Genomic DNA, 10782 nt, shown 5'->3' with positions numbered 1-10782 from the left:
TAATGCAAATAAAACTGTGTACTGGGGAAGAAAGATCTTATTTGATGAATGAATGAAAATCCTTTTTCTGTAATCTCTCTTCTTTTCTTCTTCTAAATCCTTCTCTCATTCGATTTTACCTTCTCTATTTCTCTCGGTTCGTAACAATATATGCATTCTTTCCTTTCTCCTGTTATTCTTGTATAATTTTCAAGAAGAAATTATTCTAGACCTTGGGATGTACTGAATTTTCATGTTGTATATGCAAACTGTGAGAGCTTGCTTGATTTAAATTGGAGGTAGTCAAAACAACATCTGCTGGCATCTACTGTTGATATCAGCACATGCCCTGATGGTAGTACTACTTGAATATTTAATTACCTGTTTGAATTTTATTATATTTTTAATGATTGTCATTATCATCTTATTCATTAACTGGAATCTGAATCACTCTACTTCCTTTCAGGAATAATATGCATTGGTGGTTATGGGATTATCAATGAGGTTAGCCATGTCTGCTTTAGTTAAATTCTGATTCTTGTTTCCCAATTCATTTTTTTCTAGAGAATCTTTCGGTCAATTTTTGCCATGGGTGCAAGAAAAAACTAGGCACTAGGACCCTTACATCATCCAAGGTGCAAGAAAAGCACTTGCCCGAGCAAAATAAGGTGCATACAAATATTGAATATTTAATGAACTCAAATGATTGTTCTGTGTCTAATCAATTTCTTAATTACAAGATTAATCACCATAAGTAACTAAAAGTCGTTATATTTAAACAAAAACTATATGTTCACTTTAATGTTAGCCTGAATAATTACCACCTACATCCTTCTTTTTTCATTGTTATCTACCTCTTCAAAAGTTGATGGGAAGTTAAAGCCCTTTTAACTTTGAACTGTATCTCACTTGCATTATAGTATAATTCCTTCCAAGACCTGCAGTACTTTACCATCATCAGATTTTTTATCTCCATTGTAGGGGATGGTGAGGATTTTATACTGGAAGCGTCGTTTTAGAATGTAAAGTTTCCTTGTTCTTTGGGTGTTGAGTTTTATTTTGTATTCTGCTGGTGTTTCTGTTTTTATCATAAGTTTCTTGATCTTGGTGAATGTGTAGGTTCTAAATGGTCTGCTTAGTAGAGACAATCAGAAAGAAGAAGTTTCTATACCTATTGGAATTATACCAGCAGGTTCTGATAATTCATTGGTTTGGACTGTTCTTGGCGTTAGAGATCCAATCTCTGCCACGATTTCTATTGTAAAGGTAATGCTACTTGGTATTCAAGATGAGGTTTGCTTTTCATGCCACTTATTCTGTTACTTCATAGATTGATTTGTACTGTTTTCCAAAACCAGTTTGATCCATGCGTCTGACATGTTGTGAATACCACATTTCTTTTTATAGTTGTATCAAATTCCTACTTGCCTTTTTGTTTCCTTACGGTTGAGCTCTTGTTGGTTTCAGGGAGGTCTAACTGCTATAGATGTTTTCGCTGTTGAGTGGATTCGGACTGGTGTTATTCACTTTGGGATGACCGTCTCTTATTATGGTTTTGTCAGTGATGGTATGTATTGGTGATCCTGGTTAACACAATGGATTTCAGTTGGTTTCTATATCCAGTCAGCCTCTGTTCTTTTGAAATGTGTTCAATCTATGTTTGCTTCATTCCAGCATATCTTGGCATCTCTAGGTGTGCCTGAATATTGCTTACTATGATGCCTGAATTTTAAATGAGAGTTAACACCTACTAACTATGATCCTTTAAATGATTTGAACATTCATCCTCATATATGTGGCACTCATGTAACTGGCGTTTACAAGGGTAACTGATTTTCCTTTTCATCGTTTTTTGCATTCCTTGGGTTCAGAAAAAGGCTATTTCTGTACTTCACCCTTTGCTATTTTGCCATTGTCACAAGTTTGTGTCTACAGTTGAAATCACGCCAGAAGTTCTCGTAGACTATCCATCTCTCATTAGATTCAAATGCATATATATAGAGAGAGAATGTTTGAATGAAGAAAACCTTTTGGGTGTGTATTTAACTATATATGATGCTTCATAAAGCATCTCCGTATTATTGTCCCTACTATGGGAATGATAAACTGTATGTTTGTATCTTTTTCTGATGTCTTGCAGTCTTAGAACTTTCTGAGAAATACCAGAAGCGATTTGGTCCACTACAATATTTCGTTGCGGGGTTCCTAAAGTTATTGTGTTTGCCAAAGTACAACTATGAAGTGGAGTACCTCTTAGCTGCAAAAGAGGATCAAGAAGGTAAAATCTCTACTCATAAGGAGGTAGTCGACATGTCCGATCTTTATACCGACATTATGAGGAGGTCAAACAAAAATGGCATTCCCAGAGCCTCTAGTTTATCTAGTATTGATTCAATAATGACTCCCAACCTAGTGTCTATAGGTGAGATGGACACATGTAGTAGCACTCATGCCAGCACCCATCTGAATATGTGCGTGGCCTTGATCCGAAGACTAAACGGTTGTCATCTGGGAGAAGCAATGCAACAGCTGAGCCTGAAGTTATTCACCCTCAGTTACCACTCTCAACAACTCCAAACTGGCAAAGGACCAGATCGAAATCTAGGACAGATAAAGGATGGAGCGGATTGACTGCATCACCTGATCCTTCTAGATGATCTTGGGGTAATGCTGCAACAAATGATAGCGAGGATATATCTTCAACATTGTCCAATCCAGGTCCAATTTGGGATGCTGAACCAAAATGGGACCCTGAAGCTAATTGGGATAAGGAAAATCCTATTGAGTTACCAGGTCTACAAAATGATGTCGATTCAGGAATAAAGAAGGAAGTTGCCCCAAGATTCGAAGATAAATGGATTGTAACTAAGGGACCATTTCTTGGCATCCTTGTGTGCAAACATGCATGCAGAACGGTGCAGAGTTCTCAGGTGGTGGCTCCAAAAGCCGAACATGATGACAACACCATGGATATACTCTTAGTTCATGGGAGTGGACAACTTCGGTTGATTAGATTTTTTTTGCTTCTACAGATGGGTAAACACCTTTCACTGCCATATGTTGAATATGTCAAAGTAAACACCTTTGTTCCATGAATAATCTTATATTTCACATATATCAACTTGGTCATTGCACCTATATAATTCATCCAAGTTCAGGATTGTTGCTAAAATTATCGATGCAACCGGTTTGAACATGTGTTTGTTGGTGCTGTTACGTACAGAAAGTTATCCCACGCTCTTCAACTCATTTTAGGGGTATTGAATAGGTGTTTTATAGACTTTTAATCCAACAGCTAGATCAGTGAATAATGGTTCCTACATGCATAAACATCAACAGATGATTTCAATCATCTAACTGTAGCTTCTATAAAAATGGCAGGTAAAATCAGTTAAAATTAAGGCTGGGAAACACACCCATAACAGTTGTGGCATTGATGGTGAGTTTTTCCCCCTTCATGGAGAAGTAGTGTCGTCATTGCTTCCAGAACAGTAAAGACTAATCGGTTGATTCCCTGGCCATCATGTATGATGACCAAGAGACATGATTTCTAGAAATGTTCTTTTTGCCATATGTAGGATGCAAATGCTTTCTTCTAGACTCACAGCTTCTTGTACAAGACAAATATTTGGTCTGATACTATAGTATTTCTCATGCTAAAACCACTCTCATTTGTGCCATTGCATATTGTTAATCTCGGTTTTTGTGTTGCTTGTTTGTTTGCTCCTTGTAGCTCCATGGTATATACGCTTTTCTTCTGTTTGTTTTCTCTGTGAGCTTCTAAATGTACTGGATCAGAGAGAATACCTGATTTTTTTTATGCCCATGTCTTAAATTCTTTTACTCTCACTATATATAAATGAGTACAAAGAAGGCTTAGGGTTTAAGAATAAAAAAGTGTTGTTTTAGTGGGATTTTATACTCGCATTCCGGATATGAAACAATCTTGAATAAACACCATCACTTACAGATATGAGTGTAGAGTGTGAACCAATCTCCACAATCTTCCCTTTATCCATCACAACAATCACATCCGAGTTCACAACTGTGGATAATCTATGTGCAACTGTAATCTGTGTGGGTCTTGAAATGAACCCAAACTTACCCTTTCTTTCATCCACTGACTCCAGGGCTTTAACTACGGTTCTTTCGGACTCCGCATCAAGTACACTTGTTGCTTCATCAAGAAGATTGCAGACCTCTTTAGTAAGGGTCTAGCAATGGCTATCCTTTGCTTTTGCCCACCTGAAAGTTTGCACCCTTTTTCCCTAACGAGTGTGTTATATCCATCAGGCAAGTTGCTTATGAACTCATGTATATTTGCTTCCCTTGATACCTCCATGATTTCGGCCTCGGAAGCATGTTCAATCCCGTAGCAGATGTTGTCTCTTAGTGAGGAGCTGAAAAGAAGTGGTTCCTGTTGCACCAATCCAATTTGTCTCCTCAATGTCCTTAGATTCCCTTTATGTTCTTATCATCCATGAGTACCCTTCCCTGGTTTGGATCGTAGAATCTTAGCAAAATGGCTAGCATAGATGATTTTCCAGCTCCACTTGGTCCAACAAGTGCTACTTTTGTCCCCGGTTCAATTTGCAAACTATATTTGTTGAGGACAGTCACTTCTGGCCTTAAAGGAAAGTTAAGTACAACGTTTTGGAATTCGATTTTTCCTTTGATGTTCTGTTGATGTGTATCTTCTGGTGAATCTGGTTCAATTTCGGTTCTGCGGTCAAGGGTCTTGAATACAGGAGTTAGGACATTGATAGCGGAAACGACTGTGGGGATTACTGTCCACAGTTCAGTGATTGAAGGTGCTGTGAGGAAGAAAATCTGGTAAGCTCTTATACCGTCTTCAATCCGAGCTTGGTTTTTAGAAATCAAAACCTTTGTATACCATAAAGCAACAGCATTGAGCAATGTTCCATAAACAAAGAGAAAAGCCTTGAACGATCCCATATTTGATACTTTCTTTCCTGCTCCTTTTCATTGGCTGTTCGAGGGACATCCTGCCTTTCCTCATTATGTGTTCTTCATAGCAAAACGATGTGATGGTTCGTATATTGGTGGCGGACTCGGAAGCAAGGGTGACAACTTCATGGTGGCTAGCAGCAGAGTCACCGGCAAATCCTTTGGTAGATTTGGCCAGAATGAGTCCGCCAATGAAGTGGCAAGGCATCACTGCCCAAGCTACAAGTGCCATTCTCCAGTTAATAATCAAGCTAACAACTGTTGCGATTAGTATCGAGGAAATACATTGGACAATAACCGACATCTGATCAGAAATTATGGTTTTGAGCATGGAGGTGTCGATGACCCTTGACGTAAGTGAACCAACATTGTTCTCCAGTTTCTCGAACCATGCTAATTCATTTCGTAGTATACCTACATGAATTTAATGCAACAGATGTTAGCGCGTGGATGAAAATGAAGTATTTTTCAACATTTGTTGCTGGGATAACTAGTACCTGAAAATGGAGCTTGCCTGAGATTTCCCATGGCCTTTTCTCCAACAACTCCATAGAAATAATGCTGCAGGGTATGCATGAAGAAAGTAAGAAATCCTATTAGAGAAAAGGCAATGGAATACCTTCCAACTATCATCTTTGTTTTTTTGTAGTATGCTAGTCCTACTGTTATGATGAAGAATCCGAAAAAAGGCTTCGAAACACCCACAAAAGCTGCTGCGATGGAACCAGTTGCGATCTTTTCAAGCTCTCTTCTTCCTAAGACATACCAGATTCTGAAGAACGTAATCATGGGTTTTCTCCTTTTCTTTCCCTCGTCGTCGGAATAATCACTAAGATAGTCCTTGAGATATCTTGTTTCCTCCTTTCCCTCGGTGTCTAGTGGTGAAAACTGCTCATTGGCACTAACCAAATCCTCTGAGAATTCGGTAGCCCTGTCATGTCTCGCGCATGATAATGGGGAAGGTCATTTATACCAGTTTTCGAACTTTAGACCTATTGGATTTTACATCTTAAGATTCGGAACTTGAACCTACCTTGACTCATGAATTTGTCCGATGTTCTGAATGCTGAACAAATTGTTGTAGAACTTGCTGGAGTCTAACAAGCTGCGGTGCATTCCGGTTTTGGTTGCTTGTCCGTTCTCCACAACTGCAATTATATCAGCATTGATAATGGTTGACATCCTATGTGCAATCAGAATAACAGTCCTCCCTCGCATAGCCTTCTCCAAGGCGTCTTGAACCAGTTTCTCTGACTCGGAATCGAGCGCACTTGTTGCCTCATCGAGTAAAAGAATAGGAGGATTCTTTAGAATAGCTCTTGCTATTGCAATTCTCTGTTTTTGTCCCCCTGATAACTGGACTCCTCCTTGGCCTACCTGCATGAATTTTACATAACAATAGAGCCTAAAAACCATACAAAGAAGTGAAAAAGGAGGCTAGATGGATAACCTCGGTTGAATACTGATTTGGAAGTTGAGTGATAAACTATGTGCATTCGCATTATGGCCTCATCACGGATCTGCTGATCGCTTGCATTCATGTTTCCTACTTTGATATTATCCTTGATGGTACCGGCAAAGAGTGATGGTTCTTGGGATACTGCTCCGATGTTCTTTCGGAGGAACTTCAGATCGAGGTCCTTGATGTTATCATTGTCAATGAGAATCTCCCTACAATGTGCAAGCACAGGTTATTAGATAGAAACCTTGCCTGAATGAAAACTGCAGGTATTTGCATAAAAGAAAATGCAAACCTTTGGAGGGATCATAGAACCTTTCAACTAGGTAGATAAAAGTACTCTTTCCACACTGCTTCCAACTAAAGCAACCATCTTTCCTGCTGGAATTGACAGTGAAAATCCTTCAAGGGCCAGTTTTTCAGGCCGAGAAGGGTAAGCAAAGTATACATCAAGTATTTCGATGTTGCCACTGATCTTCTGAACTTTCTCCTTCCCCCTTGAATCATAGCTTATAGATGGCTTTCTTCGGATCACCTTGAAAACCTCGTACCATGCAGCTTTTGCTTGATTGAATATTTGTATGCCTGGTGCAGCAAAAAAAAGTGATCTGCAAGTTTAAAGAAATTGGTATGACATGTATGTATAAATACGTGGAGGCCGGATTGAAACAGTTTAAATCGGATTCTTTTCTTACATGGAACCGACTAGAATGCTCATCAACGCTGCGAGAATGTCACCCCCTCTAGCTTTCTTAGAAGTCACTGCAAGAACTCCAATCCATATGATCAAAGCCCAAGCACAAAAGATCAAAAACTGTAACGTGCCGGTTCCAACTCCTTTTATCAGTGCTTCTCCTTTGCTTAATGAGAACAGCTTCTCCAAGCTCACAGAGAACGATTTAATTGCCGAATTCTCTCCGACAAAAGCAAATACTGTTTTTATTTGAGATATAGTCTGCGGCAAATAAACCTTGCATGTTATCAACTGATATACACTTAAGTATCATATGTATTAATCATCTTACTGGTAAAACCTAAATATATGGAATGAGAATGTTTTACTTGTTCCACCATGGATGTAGCTTCCGATACAAAAAGCGTCTTCATAGCTGAAATAGTATTCATTTTCTTAGTGTAGGTCCCTCCGATAACAAGAATAGTAGGGGCAACCACAAAGGTAAGAAGGGAAACTTCCCACAGCATGTGACAGCAATGAGGATTCCACAAAAGAATGTTGCAGAGCTCGAGAGAAAATGGCCCAGCTGATAGTCAAAAGTTAAGTTAGCAATACATACTTACATGCATGCATGCATACATACATACATACATACATGCACACACATACTTACACACATGCATGCATGCATACATACATACATACATACATACATACAATCTACCTTCTCTCCTATTGCTTCTTGTATGATACTAGTGATAACTTATTCCACTAATGATTTTCCCATTTGTTAAATCTGTATCAAATGCTCCAATCTCCTGGCAGAGCATTGCTCTCAGATATGCTAACCGTAATCGTGCCATTTGTCGTACACTTGCATACATCCAGCAACCAATCTCTGCAGAAAGCTCAAAATCATAAGGATGAAGCAAAAGAAGGGAGTTCTAGGGACCAATTGTGCTATTATATATATATATTAAGCTGAGGGTAGGATACCTAGTATGCCAGCTGGGAATGTAGCAAAAGCCATGTACCATACAAAGGGAACAACCTACACAAACAGACAGAAGAAAGTATGTTCATAATCTACTGTGAAGTGGACTTCAAATTTTAAGCTTTTGCATGCAGTTTGTGGTATAGATATACTTTCTCGAGTGCTTTAACCGTGACATGATTGTCGCCGAGGTTGTCTCCGAACGCATTGAGAGCTTTTCCGAGGAAAAGGTATCCCACAGGTTGAGCCATGCCATGGATTATGGACCCTAAGGTCCCTAGTGCCATGAGAGTCCAATCAAGAGTATCTTCATACTCAAAAGCGTATAAAATGGCAAAGCTTTATTAGCAGCCTTCCCAATATTATTCCCTTTTTGATCTACTTCCTTGTGCTTATCTTGTACATACGTTTTCGGAGCCATCGGCAAGTAGGTGTGAAGTGTTTGTTGAATCTTGAAGATACTCAACTTTTTGCCGAGTCGATGTAGATTTATAAAACCTGCGGTTGTTTAGTAAATAATATAGTATCATATGGAATAGAGAACATGATATGCATTAAAATATTAGAGTGAAGTGAATTGCTTGACTTGTTTTCTCTTTGGAATAATCCCATATTTCTGTTTTTGCATGGCGTGCCCGTATGACGCACGAAATCCATGTACAAGTATTCCTCAGAAATCCCAGGTAGATCTGCAAGTGATCGGGAATATTAAAGTAAACAAGCTGGAACTAAAAGACAAATATTTGAGTTCGTGAAGTTAAAAGTTGAAGACGGCGCGCGGTCTAACTCATTTTTAAAGCTAAAAGCATTATAATATGACCATTTTGTTGGGATAATGATTTGGAAAAAAAAATGCTTCACATTGAGAAAATTATTTATTATGACAATGTGAATGTGTAGAAAATTCGCAGATCATTGAGTCGAAAGATACAATATTTTTCTTAGACAGTTCGAAAGTAAAAAATCGTAAAATTCAAAAGTTGTCTTCCACAACTCGTCTTGTTCAGTCTTATAATCGAATTCTTTGATGCACTGTTCATTTCATCTTAATTCTAAAAATAATATCTAAAAATAATATACAAAAATATTAAATGAGAAATTGTTTTTCCCAAAATTAATATTCCTTCAAAATTCTCATTTTAACATGAATCTAGATTTTCGATGTTTTTGTTTTTAATGAAATATAATAATAAATTTATTATTTTGATTTATTTTTAAAGGAACTTGAAGGATATTATATTATGTTTTTGAAATTCAGAATATTTTTTTTAATAAAATGGGCATTGAATTCACATTATTAAAAAAAAAGATTTGATGACGATTAACAGTGATCAATAAAGATAGTTGATGATGATGATAAGTGAGGATCGACGATTATTTTTATATTAAATTCAAAGATTAAATTAGTATTCATGTAAAATATAATATAAGATAAAATTAATTCTTCGTTTAGAATTCATCTTGTGACACAAACTAACGGTAATTAGATTGTTAACCTAATTAATTAAACGTATATTTTCAAAATTTGTAACCCCACAGTCCGATGAGGGTGATCCGATCCGAGGTGTCACATTAGGGCCACATGAGCGACCCACAGTAAAAATCCCGAAAAAATTTAAATTTCTGTTAAAACTTGTAAAATCATAAAACAAATTATAATTAAAATACAAGTTTAGAAAAAACCATTCATATACTACAAACAAAAGTTAAAATCATACACGTTTCAGACTCGGGTATAAAAACAGAATACCGCCTACATGCCCTCTAAACAAATGCACCGTACTCCGCAAGTAACACCGGTGGAACTTCAATATTGATGTCGATAGTTGTACTGGATCAATTTAACTTGAAATGGAGAGTTAAAGAGTGAGCTTTGGAAAGCTCAGTAATACAGAACTACTAAGTGATACTGAAGGACATGCAGATAAATGGGCAAGCATAAAAATTCCTTATCGATCCAGACGTCTACAGGTTTTCGGAATGAGTTGATGTTCCACAGATATTTTCGAGTAAAAAGGCATGAATATTACAGTTCAGAGGAAACATTTAGAGAACCAGGTTCAAGAGATCAGAATAGGGTGTCTAGTGTGTTCCCATAGAACTAGTGAAAAGGTACATATTTTTTTTTAAAACAATAACAGTTTAAAACATAATTTTAAAACCATAGAAAAACCCACCAACCGAACACCATTATGCAGTTCCCTAAAACTGCATCCATAAGGACATACCCTTGGCCCATTGGGCATAAATACCAATCTAAAGGAACATCTTGGGTCCATAAGGTCTTACTCTAGCCGAAGCATAGGTGCCTACCTGAAGGGAGTGCCCTCAGGTCCATCAGGATTTACCCAAAGAACTTAGCGAAGGTGTCACCCTATGGGGGTTCCTTAAGGTCCGTAAGGTCTTACCACTAGGCCCATTTAGCTTAGGAGCCCACTCAAAGGTCATCTTAGATCCGTAAGGAATTACTAACTCGATTGGTCTTAACCTATATAAGGAATTACCAATTTGACCAAGTTGAACCTATCGTAAGGAATTACCAGTTCGATCAGTCTGAACCTATATAAGAAATTACTCGTTTGATAAAACTGAACCTACAGAGACTTCATACCAGATCCCAGAGTACCCCGAAGAAAAACATTTTATAGACAAAAATCAGTGGTAGCAAGAAATCAGAGTTTAGACATATCAATTCAGTATAAACGG

At 37.7% G+C, this 10782-nt stretch overlaps 2 pseudogenes; one reads left to right on the top strand and one right to left on the bottom strand.

Moving 5' to 3' along the window:
* The first annotated feature begins 681 nt into the window (after positions 1–681).
* LOC120144763 lies at positions 682–3474 on the top strand (annotated as a pseudogene).
* Positions 3475–3580: 106 nt separating this feature from the next.
* LOC120144762 lies at positions 3581–10315 on the bottom strand (annotated as a pseudogene).
* Positions 10316–10782: the final 467 nt, after the last annotated feature.

This window comes from Hibiscus syriacus, unplaced genomic scaffold, assembly GCF_006381635.1.
Source record: "Hibiscus syriacus cultivar Baekdansim isolate YM2019G1 unplaced genomic scaffold, ASM638163v2 tig00110890_pilon, whole genome shotgun sequence".
NCBI lineage: Eukaryota > Viridiplantae > Streptophyta > Magnoliopsida > Malvales > Malvaceae > Hibiscus > Hibiscus syriacus.
This window is presented reverse-complemented; position numbering and strand designations above follow the sequence as displayed.